Source organism: Plectrocnemia conspersa, unplaced genomic scaffold (genome assembly GCF_051122295.1).
Source record: "Plectrocnemia conspersa isolate PC_06_02 unplaced genomic scaffold, ASM5112229v1 ptg000013l, whole genome shotgun sequence".
Lineage (NCBI taxonomy): Eukaryota > Metazoa > Arthropoda > Insecta > Trichoptera > Polycentropodidae > Plectrocnemia > Plectrocnemia conspersa.
This window is the reverse complement of record NW_028277177.1, coordinates 19,279,159-19,302,066: the sequence shown is the minus strand read 5'-3', so window position 1 is coordinate 19,302,066 and position 22,908 is coordinate 19,279,159. Positions and strand designations below refer to the sequence as shown.

General features: G+C 28.9%; 1 protein-coding gene and 1 long non-coding RNA gene across 6 annotated transcripts in view; one reads left to right on the top strand and one right to left on the bottom strand.

Moving 5' to 3' along the window:
- Nucleotides 1-2,203: 2,203 nt before the first annotated feature.
- LOC148227501 (uncharacterized) lies at nucleotides 2,204-6,856 on the bottom strand. 2 transcript variants are annotated; one of them, XR_015812060.1, is made up of 2 exons: nucleotides 6,363-6,856; nucleotides 2,204-3,597 (listed from the first exon to the last, which is right to left on the bottom strand). It is a non-coding gene; the product is annotated as an uncharacterized LOC148227501 (long non-coding RNA). The 2 variants fall into 2 exon arrangements; XR_015812059.1 differs by having other exon boundaries at nucleotides 6,584-6,856.
- A 1,589-nt stretch (nucleotides 6,857-8,445) lies between these two features.
- Nucleotides 8,446-22,908, top strand: part of alka (glycine receptor subunit alpha alkaliphile) — a 52,885-nt gene continuing 38,422 nt past the window's right edge. For 3 of the 4 annotated variants that reach the window (XM_088201728.1, XM_088201727.1, XM_088201724.1), the window contains exons 1-2: nucleotides 8,446-8,577; nucleotides 8,674-9,276. The gene's annotated coding sequence lies outside the window, so the exon portion shown is untranslated. The other variant, XM_088201725.1, reaches the window with a different exon arrangement.

Here is a 22,908-nt window from a genome sequence, read left to right as displayed (position 1 = left end):
TCTAGGGCGGTCAAGCGCCATACTAGGGCCCTATAATCTTATAAGTCAGGGTGGAAAAGGGTGGCTGGGGGCCGAGCAGTTGTGAGATTTCCCTTCTACCGTTATTCAATCGCAACGACATTAATTTCCCACATACTGCGGAAAATATGCACGGGTCAATGCACATGAAAAAAGAGGCATGATGATATTTAATCAATACATATTCTTGAAAAATTCGAAGTTGAAAAATAATTAAATAAATTTACATTTACAAAATAAAAGAATTAACTGTAAAATCTAAATTTAATTTAATCTAAATCATATCAAATCAATCAGCGCTGTGACAAGTTCATTTCTCTTCAAATTTATCTATACGCAGCCAAATAAAATTGATAATAAAATAAATATAAGTGTTTGCTAGCGTTGTTCTATTTTAAAAATATATTCTGAAAAGCTAAATATGTTAAAACAAAAGTAATAAAAGACTAGCAGCGCGCTGAGAAATTTATGGACTTCATACATAAACCGAGTTTTTTATAAATGCCATTGTATCCGTCGTAAGCATCGATATTTATTATATTTATATACTTGTTTGTACATCTACAGTTTTATTTTTATTATTATCCTTTCTTCTCGAGTAAAACAATTTTTCAACCCCTGCTTATAAATTTCCATTTGCTAGAAATGTATGAAGCGAAGCTTACAATGCAGCATAAACTATTATTTTTATAGCATGTTATTTTACTCATAACAATATGATTAAAATATCTGTTTATGAGAACATTATTTGGCAACTGTACCAGAGAAGTATGCTCAAATGTACTGCGCACTAGGTGATTATACAAGGCACACAGTGCCCTCGGTCTTAGAGGCTTTATAAATTAATTAATTAATCAACTAATTAATATACGTAAAAGCCTCTCAGTAGGAAGTAATTTTAAATATGTAACAATCCTGAGCATTAATCGTTTAGTTTTCAACTAAGTTAAGTAGAGGGGAATATTATTTCGATCGAGTTATAAATCCATCGTATACGAAAAATGTATTTAATATTAATGTTTGAATTGTTGAGAGTCACTGATTTCATCAGCCGAGTAAATTAGATTAAAAGTTAACACCCTTTGTGTAATATTAACCGCAAGGACAATGAGTGGCAATTTTTTTTATACCCTCCATATATTTATAGTTTGGATTAATTATTTTTATAACATCAAAAAAATAGCAATTCAGATTGAAGAAGTTAATTAGTATTAAGAATACATAGAAAGAACAATCGCGTGTTATCAATAAATTATTGAAATATTATGATTTATTATTTTAATAATGCATATGGTAAAAAAAAATTTAACAGATTTGAAATATATCAATTTAAAGTCATAAAAATATTAAAAACTAAAACCATGTTTAATGATTGGACTGTATGGATATTTGAGAAGCACTACTATGGGTTATTGGCTATCGGTTTTTAACCACCCTATATACACCTTAGGGTGGGGGACTTTACTTATAAAGCCTGGTCAGTTAGTATTATCTCAGTACTACCCATTACACATAGGAACGATGTGTATCATAGGTGTATACTTTTTTATAATTATAAATGCACTTTTAAATAATATAAATAATTAACATTAAATTATTAATTAATAATTATTGCAAACCATAACAGTGTGAGTGATGTGATTTTATATTATTTAAAATTTAATAGTGTTTAAAAATGTATTAGTGTTACAAAAGCATGACAATAGTTAATTGATTCTTCCCCGGAGCTCATCAATGAAGATCGGTCATCATATTGAATCCCATTGCAGCTGCTGGCCACTGCTCAAGATTAGATTTTATTACTCTTGTGCGTGTGACAGCGGCTATTGTGGGTAATTCTAAATCACACAGCGTCGAGACTAACATTGTTTCAAGATTCATTATTAAGAAATAAAAATGTATGTACGTCAATGATTTGTCTAATTTTATAGTATATAATCGTTTTTAATTAATCTTAAATCATAATTTGTACAAATTGAAATTGGATAACTCAAATTCTATAATATTAAATAATGCGTCATATTTTCAACTTTGAGTTAAATATATAAAGTATTTGGAATATAAATGTTAGTAATAAGCTGAAGCATATATACGTATTTTTATTATTAGTATAGACATTATAAGATATTATAACTATGTATAATTTTTTAAATAAAAATATGAAATGTCAATAATAAAAAACAAATTACAATGAGATTTATTTAATAAGTAAAGAGTACATTTTAGATAATATTAATTAATGCCTTAAATCAAACATTTTATAATTTAAATTATCAGTAAAATAAAAAATATTATTACTGACTTCTTAAATACGCAAACTGTAAAATTTGCATAAAAGTTTTAATTTTCAAAATAATATTTTTTAACAGACTCATTGCATAACATTATTGCAATTTATTTTAAATTTTATTTTTTTAATAATATGCAAATTATCAAATTACAAAGAGAGCAAATATTTTGAGATCAACAATTGAAATGTAAAAAGAAAATATGTAATATGCAATAGTAAACATATTATAATAAAATATTATTTGTAACATTACTTATACATATTATTCTTATTATTTTTCATGTTAAAAGTAACATTATTGTGTAATAGTTTAAATAATGCTTAATTAGTAAGAGTAAAAATGCAAAAAATCGTATCGTAAAATCATGAAAAGTATATTAAGTTCCTAATAAAATTAAGACCAAAATATTTTTAAAAGCCATATTATAATTGATTTTGAAATACATAGTTGTATGGTGCTAAATACACTCTAATTTTTTAACTCTTATAAAAATATTCACATAAAATTGTTGTTATAACTGAAAAGTGTATATATATTTACTAAACATGAGATATATAATCAAAATGCTTTAAATTTCTTTCTATAACAGGTTAAAAAAAGGTCAACACTGTGATCAACAAATAAGCTGATAAAATTCAAACATTGGTAAGTCAGTAGGCGTCAATTTAAGTAAATATTACATCAAAGTGATAGTTAAATATTTTTATTAATAAGCAAAATAATATAACATCTTGAAACATATTTAAACAGATCCGTTCACTATATATCCTTTTTGAATACATAAAAGGATAAAGTAAACATTTTCATGTCCTTAAAAGTATACTACCAACTGTGCCTTAATCTTAATATCAGTGTTAACAATGAAATGCACATTATCAATGATTACATAGGTAAAAAAATAAACAGTCTTTCTTGATATAATATGTATAAAGTATACTCAATATTAGAATATTGTGCTGCATATAAATCTCAATTGCAAAAGGGTAATTATCATTTACAAATAACGCCAACGTCAATAAGCCTCATAAATTGATTAAAATGTATCACATGGTATTATCAAATGGTTTCGTCGGAGTATTCTTGAAGACCTTATGTATAATTTTTTTCATCTTGCCAAAGATGTTCCAGGAGAACTTCTTCTTGTCGGCTTTGCGGTTCACTTCGTCAGGACTTTCGATGACGACAATATGTTTTGAATCATTCTTAGATGATTTAATATCACAGTACATCTTGCGGTAGGAGCTGTAGGTAAGAAAATCAGCCATCTGCGCCATTTTGCGATTAGATTCTGAAACATATAAGAATAATGCTCAGTTAAATGATATCACGGTGATTATGTCCGCAGTACTGACATATTATTAAACACAAACATAAATAAATGACAAAGATATGTATATGATTAAACCGAGTTCGTAGTATTCAATCTATAGGAAATAAAATTGAATCACTTGAATAGAAAAATGACAATTATTTATTTCCTTAATTGAAGTATATAAAATAATATCCTTTATTAAAATATAAAAAAAATATCCTTAATGTAAATATTGACTTGATAATGTCAATCAATTAGGGTTATAATAAATATAAACTCACTTCAAATCTGATATATTTGCCAATTTTGACTCTTGATAAATCTGCATCTCGAACTAAGGTAAGCATACTACAAATGACTATGTCCGTTAAATTGCATTTCCGTGACAGAAAATCAAATATAAAAATGAGATAACCCAATTAAAAATCTAGCTAAACATATATCCTTGATAGACTATCTATATAAGACAATCTTGCACACTATCACATTATAAAACGTTTAAAAGTGACTCTATTCCACATTCTAAGATCTATTAAAAAACAAATTAATAATTAATATTATCTCTTTATTCATAAATTTTCCTTCAACTTTATCCCTCCCACGTCACATATAGATTATGTCATTCGTTTATCCATCTCGGTCTTACCATTGTTGTCACACAGGGTAAATAGTAAAATAAACATCCTAGTTTGAAGGAAATTGTGTAATACTATTTGACAAAATATTGTCATATTTATTTATGTTTTACATAGGAATCCTCAGGATTATTTAAAAAAATTGTAACATTTGATTTTAAAATATTACCTATTGCAGAAGCCTTCAGATTTCTATCAAACTTTTATGAAAAATTGATCACAATTTTTTATTCTCACCAACAGGAAAGAACAATGGTAGTAAAGAAAATAAGTTAATCACTAATACCAAACAACTTCTGATCTATAGCTGTTTGCAAAATATATTAGATAAGATCCGGTATCTCGTTTTAAACTGCTAACTATTAAAAACTCGTATCTCTCCTAATAAAGTATTTAAAAATGTTTTATAATATAAATATCCATTTACACTGATAAATCTACCTGAATTAGTTATATAAAAAATGTTCGTTTGTGAGTTTCAAGTAAATATATTTTATAATGTAAATTAAATAATAGTGTTTGAATCATGGCCAACCGTGTGAGTAAAATTAGAGGCTTTAAATATAATTTATAGCTTTGATGAAAATCTGTTACTAATATATTGATATGTATATTTTTATTAATTATAATAAAAAAAATAGTAGAGTGGCTAATTTACTATTTCTTAGCACTAATTAAATGCTCCCATATATTTATAAAATACATAGCTAAATAAAAAAATGAAATGCTACATAAAAATAATCCATTTATTAGTAACAGGATAATTTAATTTTAAAAGAAAAGGTTTAAAGAACATATACTATATATGTGGAAAGATTTAACCCATTTTATACATAAAATTTGCATTGAATATCATTCCAAATACTCTCCGGATAAGTATTATATTTTCAGATATTGTTGATAAAATATCAATCTTTAGTTCATAAAGATATATGTAATGTGCAAATTTTGCAACTAAGACAGCATATATAATTCAGCATAAGCTTTAACAATGCAGTGTAAATTAAATTATAAATAAAATACATCAATATTATACAAGGAAAGATTAAAAACTTTGCAGCCTAACACAAGACTTTATTATCGATGCTATGATTTTGGTTTGATAAAATACTTTGTCTTGTTCTGCAAATTTATTTTTTACGGCTGATACAACTTCTTCGTTGTATTTCAGGTGTTTTTTAAAGTTTAGAAATAGAGGGTCTGATCGAGTTATATTCAGCGAATAAAGAAAATGAAGTATCAAGTTAAAACCGCCCTAAAGAATTTCTGCCATCTCAATTGCCGATGAGTGTGCTAGAGAGTTACTCTGTTGGAACAGCACACTTTTTGTTAGTATTCCAAGTCATTTTATTATTATTTTTCCACATAATTAATGAAAAAAGTTTGAGTAATATTGTTATTGTTCAAAGTTATCCACAGTTATCCAAAAAACGTAACTGTCGATTGTTTTTTTAGCTCATGTTAATAATGGTAAACTCAAGTCTCCTTGGTAGCAATAAATCTTTTCATAAAATTATCAGCAGCAAATTCATAACGGAGCAGTAAGTTCAACGACATTTCTGATAAACTCTTGGCTCAAAATGTTTGAAATCCATTTATAAGAGATGTTTACAGCTTCTATTTTTTTAACCTTGATTCGTTGATCTGGCATGACCATATCTTAAATTAAATCAGTGTTTTATTCAGTAGTAGAAATTGCAAGCCTCACTACGATGGTCATCTTCAACGCTTCTCCTCGAATGTTTAATTCAGTTGCCTACTTTTTTACCAATTGTGTATGAAAGACGAGATATTTAAAAGGTGCCGTGTATTTATTATTATTTTTCAGTTTGAAGCTCTTTCTGTGTAAGTATTTAATCACTGCACGATGATATATTTTTTCATTCTTAAAGAAGCTGATGAGTACGAAATTTCACATGTCACAAATTATCAGGTTAATGCAAAACCTTGTTAAAACACTAGTTCACATAACTTCACAAAAAAAAGTGCGTCAATAAGTTTTCTAAAATAACACACAATTAAAATATAAATAAAAAATAAATACAGTAAAACTGTTAAATAATCATAGATTATATTGAAAAAAAATCAAATTTTGAATTTTCTTACCTAAAAACACTTAATACAATCTCAAAAGTAACTGTTAATTCACGCGTGTAGATAATGGAACTGAGTAAAAATATGGTGCAATAGGTAATGAGTCACACTATTATTTTAGTGTTGTTATTTAGAAGAAATTGGAATAAGAACACACGAACGAGTTTGTGCAAAGTTCCAACCGATTGAAACACATCCGCGTTTATAAATATAACTATTGGCGTCAAACTTACAGTTATGACCTCGACAAAGTATGCGAACGAGGGTCAGGAAGGCCTTTGTGTTATGTAATAATGTGTAAAAATCACAGTTCAGAATACAGTCAAGATGTTAAACGGTAAACGTTATAAAAACGGTGCGAATTCATAACGGAGGCGTGTGCTAAACGAACGAGAGCGTCGCCAAAACTATTTTGAGGAACCAACATGGCGCTCGGATAGAAACGTAAGCGTCTCGAATGACATTTCCCTGACAACGCTCAGCTGATCGGTTGGTCTTAACAAACTACAGTATGACCATGGTTGTTGAATTAATATAAAAAATATTAAAACGCTAAAAACTAATTGTATTATTCTTAAAATTGTTAAATTTCTAATATTAAATAATATGGTTTAACAATAATATTTTAACAAATACTCTTTTTATGAACGATGCTTAAAATTTCAAGTCAGAGATATCCACCACCACAAAACGTGACAAGAGTATTTAAGTTTCAAGTTCTCCATAGTTTATCGCTTACAAATAAATAATTTATGCAGTGCTTTTCTTCTAGAAAAAATGCACCTAAACTTACATCTTATATTGATAAAAATAATATTAAAAACTTAATTTAAGTCAAATTTAAAGTAGCTTTTGCTATCACGAATTCACATAAATAAATAAAATACAATTTATCTTATTTTTTTATTATTTTAAACATGAAAATTTAAGCTAAGAAAGTAGAATATAAAACTAAAGACCAAATGTAAGGGAACAATATAAATTTATAAAAACATCATATCATTTATATTTATTATAATTTTAAAAGTATTTCCTTAAGTTTTGTATGATTCTCATAGAAGAAATCGTCACGACTCTTTTAATGATCTTAGTATTTAAGAGTAAATGTCGTTTTCTGAGTTACCAAACATCGACGTCTTGAAAGTCTCAAAGGTGATCCAAAGGGTTTGCTAAACAAACATATCGAATCTCTTTAAATTTTCAACAAAATCTTGTTGGGTAAAAATTAAATTCATTGAAAACTTGCATTTACACTTCCTCGTAGAAATGAGAATAGTTTTCAGTGCATGCATCAAATGCATATATATGTTTGGATATGTCCTATAAATAATGTATTCAAGAAATCAACTAGTAATTGTTTTGTGGGGGCCAATAAATATATGTATAGGTTTTATTATGACCAAAAATTGGCGGCACTACAGTAACACTAATGTGACGGTGGCACATACTCTTGATTGTCTTCAACGGAGAGACAGCGGCGGTGGTCAATCATACCTTTATTATAAAAAACTGCATAATCTTTTAAAAAAATAAATAAAAAAAAACTTTGAAGACAAAAAACAATTAAAGAAGAGATTGATAATAGGTATTCCAAGAGCGAAACGTTGGGATTAATATTGAATCATTTTAGAGCACTCAGTTTGACTGGAAAAATTTGATTTTTTTTTTTTGTGGATGCGTCTGCATCAAATCTAAAATAATATAATATAAATTATTAGGCAATCTAATTTAATATAACCAAATAGAACCTTACATTTCATTCTTCTCTTGCCTTCACTCTCCCCCTTCTTCGACTTCGGTGACTTTAGTATCATCGCTCTTTTTTTTAATATGCGTAAATTTTAAATCGACCCATACAAATAATTTTTGGACAGGGACACTGGGACACAAACCTCAAAACCGGGACGTATGGCAGTTCTAGCGTAGAGCCACGGATATACTTTAGGGGCTCTGAGTCGCTTGGATGCAACCTTACGAAATAAATTATAATAGTATGGGGGCCTATTTATATTTTTATATAGATTTTTGTTATGGTAGCACTGGCGTGACGATTTTCTTATGTCGCCTGGCAACCCTCGGCCATTTTTCGCGCTTCGCGGGATCGTGCCCCGTTCCAAAGTATAAACACCATGTAACTTTTTATATACTTCAATAAAATACCACTGCAGCGGTTCAATCTGTGTCTAATTGCCACCCGTCACCATCCCGTCGCTAAAATAGTAGTTCTGTATGTTAAGTTAAAATTTGTTTAATGTAAAAATTAGTTATTAGCTAAATAATTTAATAAAATAAATAAATAAATATTGGTGGCTTCTCGCTGAAGGAAAATGGCAGCGCCGGACACTTCCTGGGCTACGTAATCGGTGGCGGCGGCTGACAATGGGGGCATCTAGTAGGAGGGCACAGGCCCATCGTCTCGGAGGTCGGCCAGCTCAGGTCTGGATCCAGGAAAACTCCGACGGGATTACAGCAAGCGGTTCTGCGACGACCCAGTTTATGCGGTACTGCAGCGGTATTGTTTTATTATCGGTCATATTGTATCAACTCGTGTGCGTCCGGATTTTTCGCCGCCCTTTATATATTATTATTTTAAAACATGATGTTCTGACAGCGATTTTCTTATAGAAACTTTTATTTAAAAAATAAAATGAATTTATTCAAAAAATATCACCAGAAAATAAGATATCCTTTAAAACATTTAATTTTGAAAAAGCAAAAATGGCAATATTTAAAAAAAACAATTGAATAATACGAACACAAAATTAATAAAAACAGTTCGACGGACGGTTGGTGACGAGTAGCAATTAGACATAGATTAGGTTGCTGCAGTATTATTTATTAAAAGTCTAGTTAAAATGATCGACGAACGAGGTACCGCTGACTTCTCCCAGGAATGTGCTGCTTCTCTTCGCCGCCGCGCTGCCATGTAAGTGTTATCACTGTGCTGACAATTTTCGCCCATAATATAATTAAATAGACCTCACAAAAGTTGAAAACTAAGAACAAAAAATACAATATATATTTAAAAAAATTAGTTTCAAGGAAGTACAATAGACAATAATTTTATAAATCAATGAAATAATATAAAAACAAAATTATTAAATAAATACATATGTATTTAAAAAAGTATTTGCATGCCTCCATTTAATACACATTAAATATATAATATATTTTGGCCGATGGATGGTGATAGGTAGTAATTAGACACAGATTAAGCCGCTGCAGTATTATTTACTGAGTGTACATAATTACATGTTATTTAATGCTATGCTTAATGAAAGAGTAACTTCCAAAGTGGCTATTTATAGGCGACTGTTCGATAATTACAAAGAAATACATACAGCAATGCTTATTCGATCCGAGACCATAATTTTGCTAGACATATGTCTCTAAGCTTATGAAAAACGGATTTAAAGAGTTTTAATTACGTAATTGATGGCGTTTGAAAGTCTGCTTATCTATTTTGCAATTTTTGAGTGTTTTTAAGTGATGATTTCAGTTTTGTTTTGTAAAACCAAACCTTTGCATTTGCAGATTTCTAGAAAGATATTGTTGGAAACTCACAAGTATGACATAAAAACATGTTTACTAATTACATAGTTCGTAAATTGACTATAGAAATAACAATATTAAGATTAGTAACACACAAATTATGATTTATAATTATAATCATATTAAATAAAGTTAAGTTCAAATTATACACCGAAACGTTGGAGACGGTGGCCTATGACACTTTGTGTTGTAGTTTTGAATATTGCACGAATTTATAGTTACATATGACACACAGAATTGAAAATACTTAAGTATCATTGAAACTTGTCCTAATTGTATGCATATAAACTCTATGTATAATTTTATAGAGTTATAGATTATGACATTATACAGGCTCCAATCCTCCAAACTCAACAGTGTTAAAAACCTAGTAGTAAAAGTCATATAACTCGCCCATCAAAAAAATAATGGATAACACATTATCACAATTTACAGCATACCTTTCGTACCTAATGTGCCATTGAAGGTCACATTTGTATTCTTATAGATTGCTTTTATTATTATTTTGTATTTGTTTTACCTCAACGAACGTCAAGGGTATCGCAAATCTTGTCTATATGAGAAGTCGCGTCAAGGGCAGGTATACAAAAAATATTATTTAGCAACCAATGATTAATAATAATGCCGAACACCTTTTGTATTTAAAGAGAAAAAATATATTAGTGGGTTATATTAGCGCCACCTATTGTATGGAAACTTATATTATTTACATTGGTTCGACACTTAGATATATTTATTCAGTTTTATTTACTAAATAATAATTTTAAATATGTTATTTTAAAATCGATTAAATTAAAATATTTGTCCTATTATAGTATTTAAGTGTCTCTCTTAATCTTTATAACCCTTGTAGTTTATTAAAGCATTTTTCAAGAATGACAATATGGGTAAACCGAGCAATGTAACATTTTAAATGTATTTTAAACCGGTTAAAATAAAATATTATCACTTCGTTGGATTTATTTCGTAACGCAAATGTGCAATATGGTGAAGTTTCAATATAAAAATGTGAATCAAATATTTCTTAAATTCGCATATAAAAGATAGATTTGTTTTATTAACTGGCAACGCTTGCTTGTAGCATGCACTGCATTTAGGTTTGCCTAATAATTTAAAATTTAGTCTTCTCAATTGATGACGTTTTTAAGCGTTTTCATGGGCAATTGAAACCAATCCAAGTGATCATCATTAGTATCATGTGACAAACCTGTGATATTATTTATTTTATACATCCATCTTAGAAATTTGTCCTCTTCTTGTACCCAGTGACCATAAAACTAGTCCAAAAATGACCAAGAGAAGTTTAAATTAAAAATATGTATTTTACTCTTAGCAGCCTGACCATATAGCTTGTATTTGCATCATTTGTCATCAAAAATAAATTTCGGACAAAGTCAAACTGGAAGAAGGGAACAAAATGTATTTTATTTTCAAATCAATGTCATATTGTCTATATCTTAAAAATATTTTAAATTATTGAGAACGGGGATGAAAGAGACTGCAGTAATAACAGCTTAAATGTGTATTTGTAGCGAACACAAAATAAAGAAGTAAATTATATCTATAATTTTATTTCAATTCTTCGATCACTCGTATATGTACATACATATGTATGTCGCAAATTAATATAGTTACAGAGAGTGTGACTACAGTAACAGAAACACGAGTATCTTATTTTGACCATACATATTTGCTTGTTTGGTATATTTTGTAGGAGACTAAATATATATATTTCAATATTTACAAAAAAATGGACTAAGGACAATTTAAACACATGAAATCGCTGAAAAAATGAAATTGCTTCTATTTGGTTAGTATAGGACAGTAGTTCCCAAACTCTTTTGGCCCACGGACACCTTTTCATACTCAAAGCTTAACTACGGACCCTTGGTGAAAAACTACATAAATGCATAATAGAAAAATTACAAATTTAACTTTCATGTCTTGAATGGTAAACGGTGACGTAAAAATAAAATATAAATAAAACATTTTGTTGAAGAAGTAATTATTAAAATTATAACTTTTGTTTTGAAATACAAAAAAAATTAAATGACTTGGATGAACCTGATAAGATGTTATGAGTGTATTTATGTCCGGCTCAATGTTTGTGAGTAGCAACCTTAAATCCCCACGAGTACTAATTTCTAGTCAGTTTCTTTTTTTGTGATGAGGCTCATAAAGGCACTGAATCCACGTTCTACCAAATAGGAAGACAGAAAAGCAATCAACAGCTTCTGTACAATAACCCATAATGCTGGATATAAAATTGGGATCTGATTTTGTAACCAGAACGTTGTCATATCCTTTGGTTTCAGCTCCTAATTTATGGATAATTCAATAAGTTGCTCCTGTATTAGTATGTATTCATCTATAATTGTGCTCTGAGTTTGTCTACTTGCAAAAGGGTTCAACACCCAGTCGGGAATATCTAAGTGAAGAATATCTTTGGTTAAGATCCGAATGAAGCAATGTTATAATAAGTGTTGACAATAAGGAAACAAATCTTCATCTCTATTTTGCAATTTTGAAAGATTGAAAACTGGGAATATTCTCCTCTTCCCTAGTTTTGTTTGTATAGCAAAATGTTTGCAACAAACGCAGATATTACACTTTTAGTTTTAATTAAATTTAAAGTGTCATCTTGTAGTTTCAAATTAGTCTCGTTAAATCTGGCAAATAAATTAGTCATATAAGCAATGTCATTTTTTGAGATATTTAAATGGTGACGTTAATCATTGTCTTTACTCTCCAGGAATTCCAACACTGAATCAAAGAGCGAATAGAAGCGATCCAAACATGCACTTATAGATAACCAACATACTTCTGTGTTAAGTAGTAAACGATTATAGTCATAAGTCATCATCATTTTTCAAATAAAGTTGAACAAATAATCTCTCATTTAAGGCATTCCTTTTGATTTTATTAACTGCTCTAATGACATAATGTAGTGATTCATGCACACGTTCACTAAGGTTTTTGCGAGCAATTAATGTCGATGAATGACACAATGTACCGATAATACATTCGGTATAGCTTGTTTTAAGTATGCCAGAAAGCCTCGGTGTCGTTCTACCATTGCCGGAGCACCGTCAGTAGCAACGGAGATGATATTAGTCAAGGGTATAGCTTTTACATCGAAAAATCTTTTTAATTCAGTAAATAACGTTTCACATTTCGTATCAGTTTCCAAAAATTTAGCAAATAACAATTATTGTGATTTTTTTATTCATTGTTATTTATTTTAACTTCCATATTAATAAAAATGTGTCACAATTTTTTTATTTTATATTATACCTTGTGCGGACCCCTGACGTTATTCAGGGACCCCCAAATCAAATTTTATTTTCTGCGGACCCCCTGAATGATCCCGGGGTCCATAGGGACCACTTTAGGAACCACTGGTCTAGGAACATATAGAACTAGTAGGAAAATGGATATGTATAGTGCATTGATCGTTACTTAAAAAGGCGTCTAAATAATTTATTGCAACTTGACAGCAATGTTACATACATGTACTTCTAAGAATAGTTGTAAGGTTCGAATCAGGCATGAAACACAGAGGCGATTATCATACAAACTATTTTTACAGTTTACTATCAGTAGATGTCCCTATGCGCGACCTAGCTCGATTTTAATTAAATTATTTGTCATGATATTTATCCGTGAGACTAAATTTAACATCTAGAAAACCATAACCTGTAATAATCGAGCAAAATTATAATTACATAATAATCGCTAATTCCAATCTCCCAGATATGACAGAAATTAAAAAATTCCATCCAACAAAAGCCGCAAGAATTAAGTAGATTTCTGTATATGTACATACACATATAAGTGTTTTAATAAAATGCTTTTATTAGATTTTTTTTATTTAAAACTTTTTTGCCCTATTTACTGTTCTCTTTATGACTTTTTTAAGCAAAACTACGATTTTTTATGTCGATATATTAAAAATTACGGCAGTTAACTTGTCCTTAAATTTCGTTATATTCCATAAATATTTTGACTAAGGTGGTTTGGGTGCTTATTGGCAATGGTAAATTATATAGCATTGATTTTTTTTAAGTCGTGTCGTGAGTCCCTCTGAAATTTGTGCACTTCTTAAGAAATATGGAATTCAAACCAAGACTTTACAAGTATTATTAGTCACTGACTTCTATTGCTGGTCCATCGTGCAGTTTAAAATAGTTCATTCTTAAGTTTATGACTGGCTTATTTGAAGAAAGCAGGCTAATTATGTGCTTTTGTCAAAATCTGCCGACTGAATGTGTTTGCTGAACATATGATCGTTCGTACTGTATTGTGTCTCTGTTTCGTTTTGAAGCTCGAAGCTTTGCTGGACCGACTCTTAAAATCAAAGTTGAAAGGCTGCTTCTTTCTGAACTTCAATGGTGTTCACTTGAAAATCTACTCATGCTGAGTCTATTTAGTGTGAGCTCCACTGGTAGTGAGCTCAGATATATTTCTGAGTCAGTAATGACTTTCAGTGCTTTGAAGCCAAAGTGTATGACTACCAAAAATAATCATTTTTACTGGAGACGAAACCTGAGTTTACTACCACCAACCGGAAAACAAGAGACCGAGGAAGGATATCACCACATTACCAAAAATGACAAAATTTTGCACAAAACCATCTGCGGTAACGATTCTGCTGTAAAATAAGTTTTATTCTAGCATAACAATGCTTGTCTCTATACCCATCAAACTATTCTTTTTTGTTTATAGTTATTTTATTTGGTGGCACATGTTCATGAACCACCATTTGTGTAGAACTGCTGTATATCATACCAGATTTGACTTATTATGTTATTATACCAAATTATGCGAATGCTAGAATGAGTTCTAGGTCTCCATTAATTTGTTTTTGTCTCTAGCTCTGACATGCATCTTGTCTATGTTGCAGATATATTCTCTGTCGTTTTCTGTATGAATTTTCGACATCGACTGTCGTATTACCCTTAACGAGGAAGTTAGCAATATTAAAAATTAGTAGTGTTGTGTAGCACGGTCAAGAACGACCATGACGAAATTAAAGGTTGCGTGTTGTATCTAATAAAACAATCGTGTACTATTTATTTATGTCGCTACATTATCCATTGTCCCGGATTGGGTACAAGTAATCCGAATATTGACAAAAACTGCTAATAGGTGATCAATTCAATCGATAAGCCGATGTAATAAGCGAGAAAGCATATATTATATAATAACTATCAGTCATGGTATTTTGAGGGTTAGGCCAATTCGCGTGTGCGACTCTTTTATGCGTAATTTATCTGTAGTACAATTTAATCAAACTTTTATATTAAAAGCAAAACACCTCGACATGAATGATGTCATTTTAATCTACATGTAGTAAATAACTTTCATTAGGTTTTTAATTTATTGCTGAAAAGATATGTTTTCTCTAGGCTCGTATTTTAAACACGCAATGTTTAATTTAGACTCAAATATCAGATTATCATGAAATATTATTTTAGTTTATTATTTTACATAGGTATTAATAAAACCATTAATAACACATGTAAGTTACAATAATAAAACTTAGCAACTAACCTAATCGATAATCTACTACTTCTCTATTTACTACACAACTATTTTAAGCTATCCTAATCAAATTGACTTTATTGTTATTCAAATAGTTCATTTCATTAGTAATATAATTATATACACATAGTATATGTGACTATACGTGAGTTAGGTAGCGTCAATGAAAATTTCTCCCTGTATCTCTACCAAAATAAAATTCATATAAATAGAAAATTTCAATACACAGTAATGGATGTAAGCAATCAAGTAAGTCGCTGTTAATAGTAGGTTAATAACATATGCTACGAACATGCACAATAAAACACGTGACAGCAATAAGTGAACCTTATAATTTACACACTACATATTAAAACGATTCTTGCAGAGATGGTGCGTGAGTTTGACTTGGTAGAAGCGATTGAATCGTCTATTGTATACCCCTGCCTGTAAAGTCGAAGGAAATTCCATACAACCAGAAATTCACATGACTGTTAATTGCAGGTGTAACGAACACGTACGATAAGCAGGAATCGGATTCGATGCTATTAATTTACGCACTTGATATGGCAAAAACAAACAACAATATATTTCTGTCTCTCTCTATTGAGATTAGGAGCCCACAGTTAAATCAAAATAGGATCAAAAGAGTAGAATATGCTACGTAATTTAATTTAGCGTGAATATTATCAATAATTTAATAATTATTGATAATATTCGTCTATGGTAGAAGCAAGGTATAATTTTATGTATGACTATGTTGTTAACCATAAACGCATAAACTAAAACATGAATATGAATTGAAAAATTTATACAATTTGTCTTCTAAATTAAATTAATCAATAATTGTAACACATGTGTAGTTTATTTATAAGTTACATATAAGTTTATTTTATAAATAAAAATATATAACATTATTTAAGGAGCTTATCTATTAGCTTTATCTAATCTAACACTATAATATAACAATGATTGTTACAAATGTAAGCCATATATCATACATATATGCATACTAATATGCTTTTCCATATTAACATTGATTATTTTGTAGCATTCTTACATAGTTGATGATCAACTTTTTTATAAATATTTTACTAAATAATATTAAAAATAAATAACTATTAATATAATAAGTAGATTTGATTATACATTGAATATTTTTCGTGTATATATGTTTATTTAATAATAAAATATATACATTTTAACATAAAAAATATATTTTGAAAGCCACTCAATACTCGATAGTATTGGCAATGATACGGATTCCCAATAGAGTTATAAAGATACATTCGACACTTTTCGATAATCAGATGTTGGATTTGGAATAAATTACATGATTAACATATCTCTGGCAGTATTTTTCATAATTTATAGGTAGATAGTAGGTACATAATAAATACTATATAGAAATATTCCCGTCGATAAATTAACGTATAGCTAACCTAACCAGAAATAAATTATACATATGTAAAATTAATATGATTTAAAACTTTACTATGAATTATTTTTTATTTACACAATTGCTTAATAACTGTCATTTATATATGTTATATAGTAATAAAAAATATAGTAATAAACTCTTACTGTGTTCTCAAATAACCTAATATATTTATGACAAATAATATTGTGGCTATTTTACCGTTCCTATAAGAGTAATTGCATTTATATAAAGGACTTGAAATTAACTTATATCGCAATTTTTTTGTAAGTTTTCAATGTTTGTAATTCACATTCAGGTTTTGCTAACTGTATGTAAAATATTATTTAAAAATTCTCATAAATTGTCCAGATGGTCTGACTGAACTAGCATGTCTATTGAGTGGTCATCTATGGGTCAATTTATCGCGTTCTCGAATGCAGGAAGTTTTGCCGCTGCTTTTCATGACGCAATTACAACAATCGGCAAATCCGTTCGCCATTGTTCCCCAATAAAGTGACTAATGCCGTCCATCGTTGTTTTGCAGCGTTACAATCAATCTTTATTTTTTTCAATCTGCCCCAACACATAGACCCTGACCCTGAAGATAGACAACGTCGGGGCAATGTTTAATTGCGAGGGCGATGTGGAAAATTCGATAAGCTCTATGCCAACAGTGGCCAACGTACAAAATTGACCGTTATAAAATGAAAAACAGTTTTCACGTAGCACGCGATATGAAAACTTTGTATTATACTAGTTCCAAGGATTGTGTGTTTGTGCATTATGTGCTATTTATTCGCGCGAATATGCACCGTTTGATGAAACACTCTCTACGTCGATAAGACTCACGTTGAATGCAAATGGAATCGTTATGATTGTATAATGGATTAAAATTGTTTTCGATCACATCAGTAAATATGTGTTAACCGGCTTTGTAGACTAAAATCCACAATCTAGGCCTAATCTAATAAACAAAATACAATTAAAATGGAGGATTGCTTTGCGTTGATTACTTTTTATTTTTTGTTTATAAAGATTGAAAGCATTTTGATATAAAATATATAATGCATATACGAATCTATTAATATAATGGTAGAAGAGTGGATTTACTGAAAAAATGGAAAAACATTTATTTTTTAAATATTGTAATATATTTAATTGTATTTGGCCCTTCAGTATCGCAATGATTTTTTGTTGAACTTTGTCATCTCATGAAAATTGACTCTGCATCCATTTGGAAAGTAAAGGAAAAGTATATATCTGACTGCGCCGACGCGATTATATTGCTTTTGACGTGAATTTTCGCCTTCTGAGAAGTGATAATTGTTTTTGCGCTCTATTATTGGCCAAAATTCGGTTCGAATATACTTTTATCAGCCCTCTCATTTTAGTAGATTATATTAATATCAGTAAGGATAGCTATAATATTTTTAAAATATAGTTTAATATCGAAAGCAGACAAACTATTTAAACAAACGGCCTGTATCTGACCAATGCATAGAGATAGACCTTCAAAATAAACACAACATTCTCAACGTACATAAAAAAAATAAGGAATTAGCATAAATAAAACATCACTTAGGTGTATATAATATAAAAAATAAAATTGCCATAAATATTCTAGATTTATAGGAAAAACTGAAATTTTAAAAGAAATGATATAGAAGCATTGCAGAACGATAATGAAAAAAACAAAGAAAACCCTGTAATCAGTTGGGTCAGATTCTGTGTATATCGAATTGGTGAAACTGTTGGAAAACGAATAAATTAGCGCCATCGTAGAACTTTTCAAAGAGACATACAAAACAAGTTCGATACCAAATGTCTGGCTTAAATTTAATTGTCAATAAAATAGATCAATAAGCTTGATGAGCTTGATGATGTGAAGAAGACATTAGCCACACTCAGCTTACTTTCATAATCTCTATCGAATATAAACGATCTTATACAAAGATGTCTGAATGTTAATGTAGATGTCTAAAGTTCAACATTCGAAACTTCTACAAATACTAATTTATGATAAAGACATCCGCATTAATAAAAAAATATGCTGGAATCAAACAGTTAATGTTGACCAGCACGCTATACGAGTGGTATAAGTCACTGACACTGGTATCAAGAATTCATCCGAAAAGTGTTGCAGAAACTTCTAAAACCTGGATCTATAGAAGTATGCCCAAATTTCATAGGAAAATATAATAGAATTACGAATATTGAAGTCCTTCGACGTATGACAAAATAAAAATCGCAAATATGATAGTTATTCTCCGGTAGGAGATAGTATAAAAAAATAAAAATAATATATTATTATGTATAACTTAGTAAAGGCTAATGTTTTGTATAATTGTTTTACATAAGCAAGTAAAGATGACTGTTTTTATAAACATCATAAACTTTTTTATCGTTCGTACGTTGTACAATTTGCACTTTTATTAAACGCAACCAATTATACGCCTCCGCCAGGTTGTAAGAACTCTTCCAGGAACGACGCCCGATAATTACATATAATTGTTTGTGAGTTTAAAGTTTTAAAAGCGAGTTCGACGCGCGTATGGTACGGTGTGAAACCCACGCCAAAAGCTCACAAATTACGCCCTTTGAGCCCGATTTGTTAATTGCCATTCACCAACATACACATTTGTAAGACTTCCTCGCAATTATTACCAAATTATTGCACGTGATCACAGAGCAATCATTCATTGGGCACGTGATATCATATTGACACTTTTTGGTGTCTCAATTTGCTATGATGAGCAGCACGCTAAGGGTAATCAACGGTTGCACAGAACTGTGGTTTACAAACTCTTGCTCGCAAACCACCCTCAAGGCAGAATTAGTTATTATAGTGGATATAATACTGCAATTATTTATTAGTTCCACCCTTTAAAAAATATTAAGAAGTAATTGAATGTTCTAGACATGTTTATGTGTATACAAAATAATATTAAAAACTTCAGAAAACATCTTGCACAAAAAATGTTTAAAGGCCTATAATATAGTTTCACGTTAATAAGATTCTCAATATTTCACATAAATGCTCAAAGTCGAGATTATTCTAATAAATTATATTTTTTATATTTTTTTATAAATATGTTATGTTTTGTTGGACCAATGCACTTTTTCAGTTCCACTGTTTCTAACCTTCTGTCTATCACAGAAACGGCGACAAAATCTCTCGATGTGTGATTTCAAGTAAACGTCGTATATACGAATTTTTAAAAAGCCTTTGATAAGGTTTGACGCACGCATCAGACGGCGTTTCAATCGCGCGTCAATATTTGTTAATTTGAAAATGTTATTTAGAATAGTTTAAATGCCTTCTAGTTTTTGATATGGAAATTCACTTAGACTTGAGTAAATAATTCGTAGATTTGTCTTCTTATATTATATTGTCAACTAAGTGAAATAAAGGCCAAGTAATTAGAAACATCTTTCGAGTAAAAAGTTCTAAATGTAATATTACATGGACATTCATCTATTAAAATTACGTCCCGAAGTAAAGTATTGCAGACAAAATCATTAAAATTATATGTGTTAAAAAAGCCTCTTACTGAATCTTAACATTCTTGTTCTAATTTAAATAATAAGTTGTAGCAGAATGTTCTATAAAAAATAAATACCAAGTTCTTAGCTTAACGAACAGTAGGATTAATTAAATATAGAATATACAATTATACTTTTTGTGTTTACTGAATTATCAGAAATAAATTTCATGTGTTTTGAAGCATAAATATCAGCAGTATATATTCTATTTTTAATATTGCTCTAAATTTTTACTCGTATTTATCATTAATTGCATTTATTTTACACCTGTAACAAGTCTTTTTATTAAAATAATAAGTAAAGATGATTCAATAACATCCGCATTAATATTTATTAAGTGGCTTCCTTGATCACTTTTTACCTAAAAATACTATAATAAATATATCAATGTATTAGCTAGTAATTAATTTTACATCTTTTGACTATCCATATTTACATATGTATGTACATAACTTCTTGCACAAAACATATGGCAAATTTCAAAGAAAAATTTATGAGCGATCGTTTATGAGCTGAATCTAATGATAGATATCATTCGAATCTGTAATAAAATAGCAAAGCATTTTTATACATATATATTTTAAAATTAACATTTTTGTTATATAAATATCAATCACATAAAGTAAAATATAATTTTAATCACATTATTACTAATTGCATGTCTTATAAAAAATATATACATCATGCATTGTCAAATAATTATTTACTTGCTACGTGCTACACAGACTATTATATATTTTCACTACCTTTAGGTTAAAAGATCCCAATATTATGGCCACATAGCCGAATTTTAAGCCTCAGCACTTAATTTAAAGAAAATACCAATTTATTAATAAAACGTCTTAAATTTTTGTGCTACGTGGGCAATAAAGACATGACATTTTATACAAAAAAATATAACAGTTGCTGGTTAGAATATCTTAAATTTTCACGTTTCATCCGTATTTGTATCATGTCATTAATTTACCGAAAATCATGTCAAGATAGAAATGTGAAATATTTTAATTATGACATGTTAATTGATTGAAAGAAAATTAACCACCTAAAAAAAGTAAAAATGTTTTGTTATTCAACTGATATTTTCTTTAAAAAAAATAACGAGGCTCAATCGTAAATCGTTTTGCTCAACTTTAGCAACATTTACTAATAAATTATAATTTGAAATTAGTAAAACATTCAATTATGTTTTAAAAGAAGTAACTGTTAGTTTAAATATATTTATCAGAAAGAGCAGAAAAATATTGACCGCGCAACGCAATTTTTTTTATATACTACTTGCAAATTTATATTTTCTTTTGCAAATATAATTCCAACTTCATTTATTCATTTTTACCTAATATATAGTTGGGTATTGACATTATGCTAAAGGCATCTACACTAGTTAAAAAATTAAAACTGTATATAAAAAAAATATGTACGATAAAATAAAAAGATACGAAGAACTGCGAGTTTCGTGTAAGTTTCAAGCATTGTTATATCGATCTCTGTAAAAAGCTCTGAATAACGCAAATGTTTCGAATCATAGTGACGACATTTTAGGATTAAATTAAAAAAGTCGTTACTGAAATACTTAATTATAATAAACATATTAAAGTTTAATTAAGTATTTTCATAAAATTCACGTTTTATATATTTCTAACCCTTAAAGTGTAAATTATTTTAAAAAGTTTAAATAACAATATTTTTAAAATATTTTTTTTTGTTTTTTACAAAATATATTATAATTTTTATTTGCTTGTGGATCATTTACAAACAAATATTAAAAAAAGTGTATGGAAATATGATATTTACATTATATATGTATATATAATATAAAAACATGCATATAAAAACTATTTTTCTAATTTTCCATTAAATATAATCACTACGTTCATATTTATTTAAAATGGGTAAGATGAGAAATTAGTGGGAAAAAAAATTAAAAATAAAATTTCAATCGATAAAAAATGTGTGAAAATATGTGAAAAACTTCTTTACTTTTTTATTCATTAAACGAAACTCTAATATGCTTTTGATTATTAATAAAATAAATAGAAGTTCTGATATTATTTTAGTGAAGGTCCTAGTTAAACTCTTAATTAATATTAGCAATTATAAAAAATAGCATGGTAACCGTAAAAAAGTAAGCACTTAGATATTTTTAACCCGCAATAAACCCTACATTTAACGGTAATATATTATAAATTCAAATATTTTCTAACCGTACTGACAATTTAGTTTCAGTCTTAAATAGTAATAAATTACGTACGTATAGTAATATCTCTGACACTCTGTACGTACATACATACTACGTGTCAGCGTCTACAGAATCCACATAGGCAAATATAGATATTTTAATCTAATTGATATATTTTCAACCAATATAGATTATTTTATTTCATTATACTAAAAAAGGAATTAGTTTTTATTTGCCCTGTTTTCGTGGAACTTAAATCTTTTTGATGACGTCTGATTATGAAGATGCGCGCGTAGACGAAGGGTCGATTTGATATGAGAAAAGATATTTTTCGCTTGATCAAG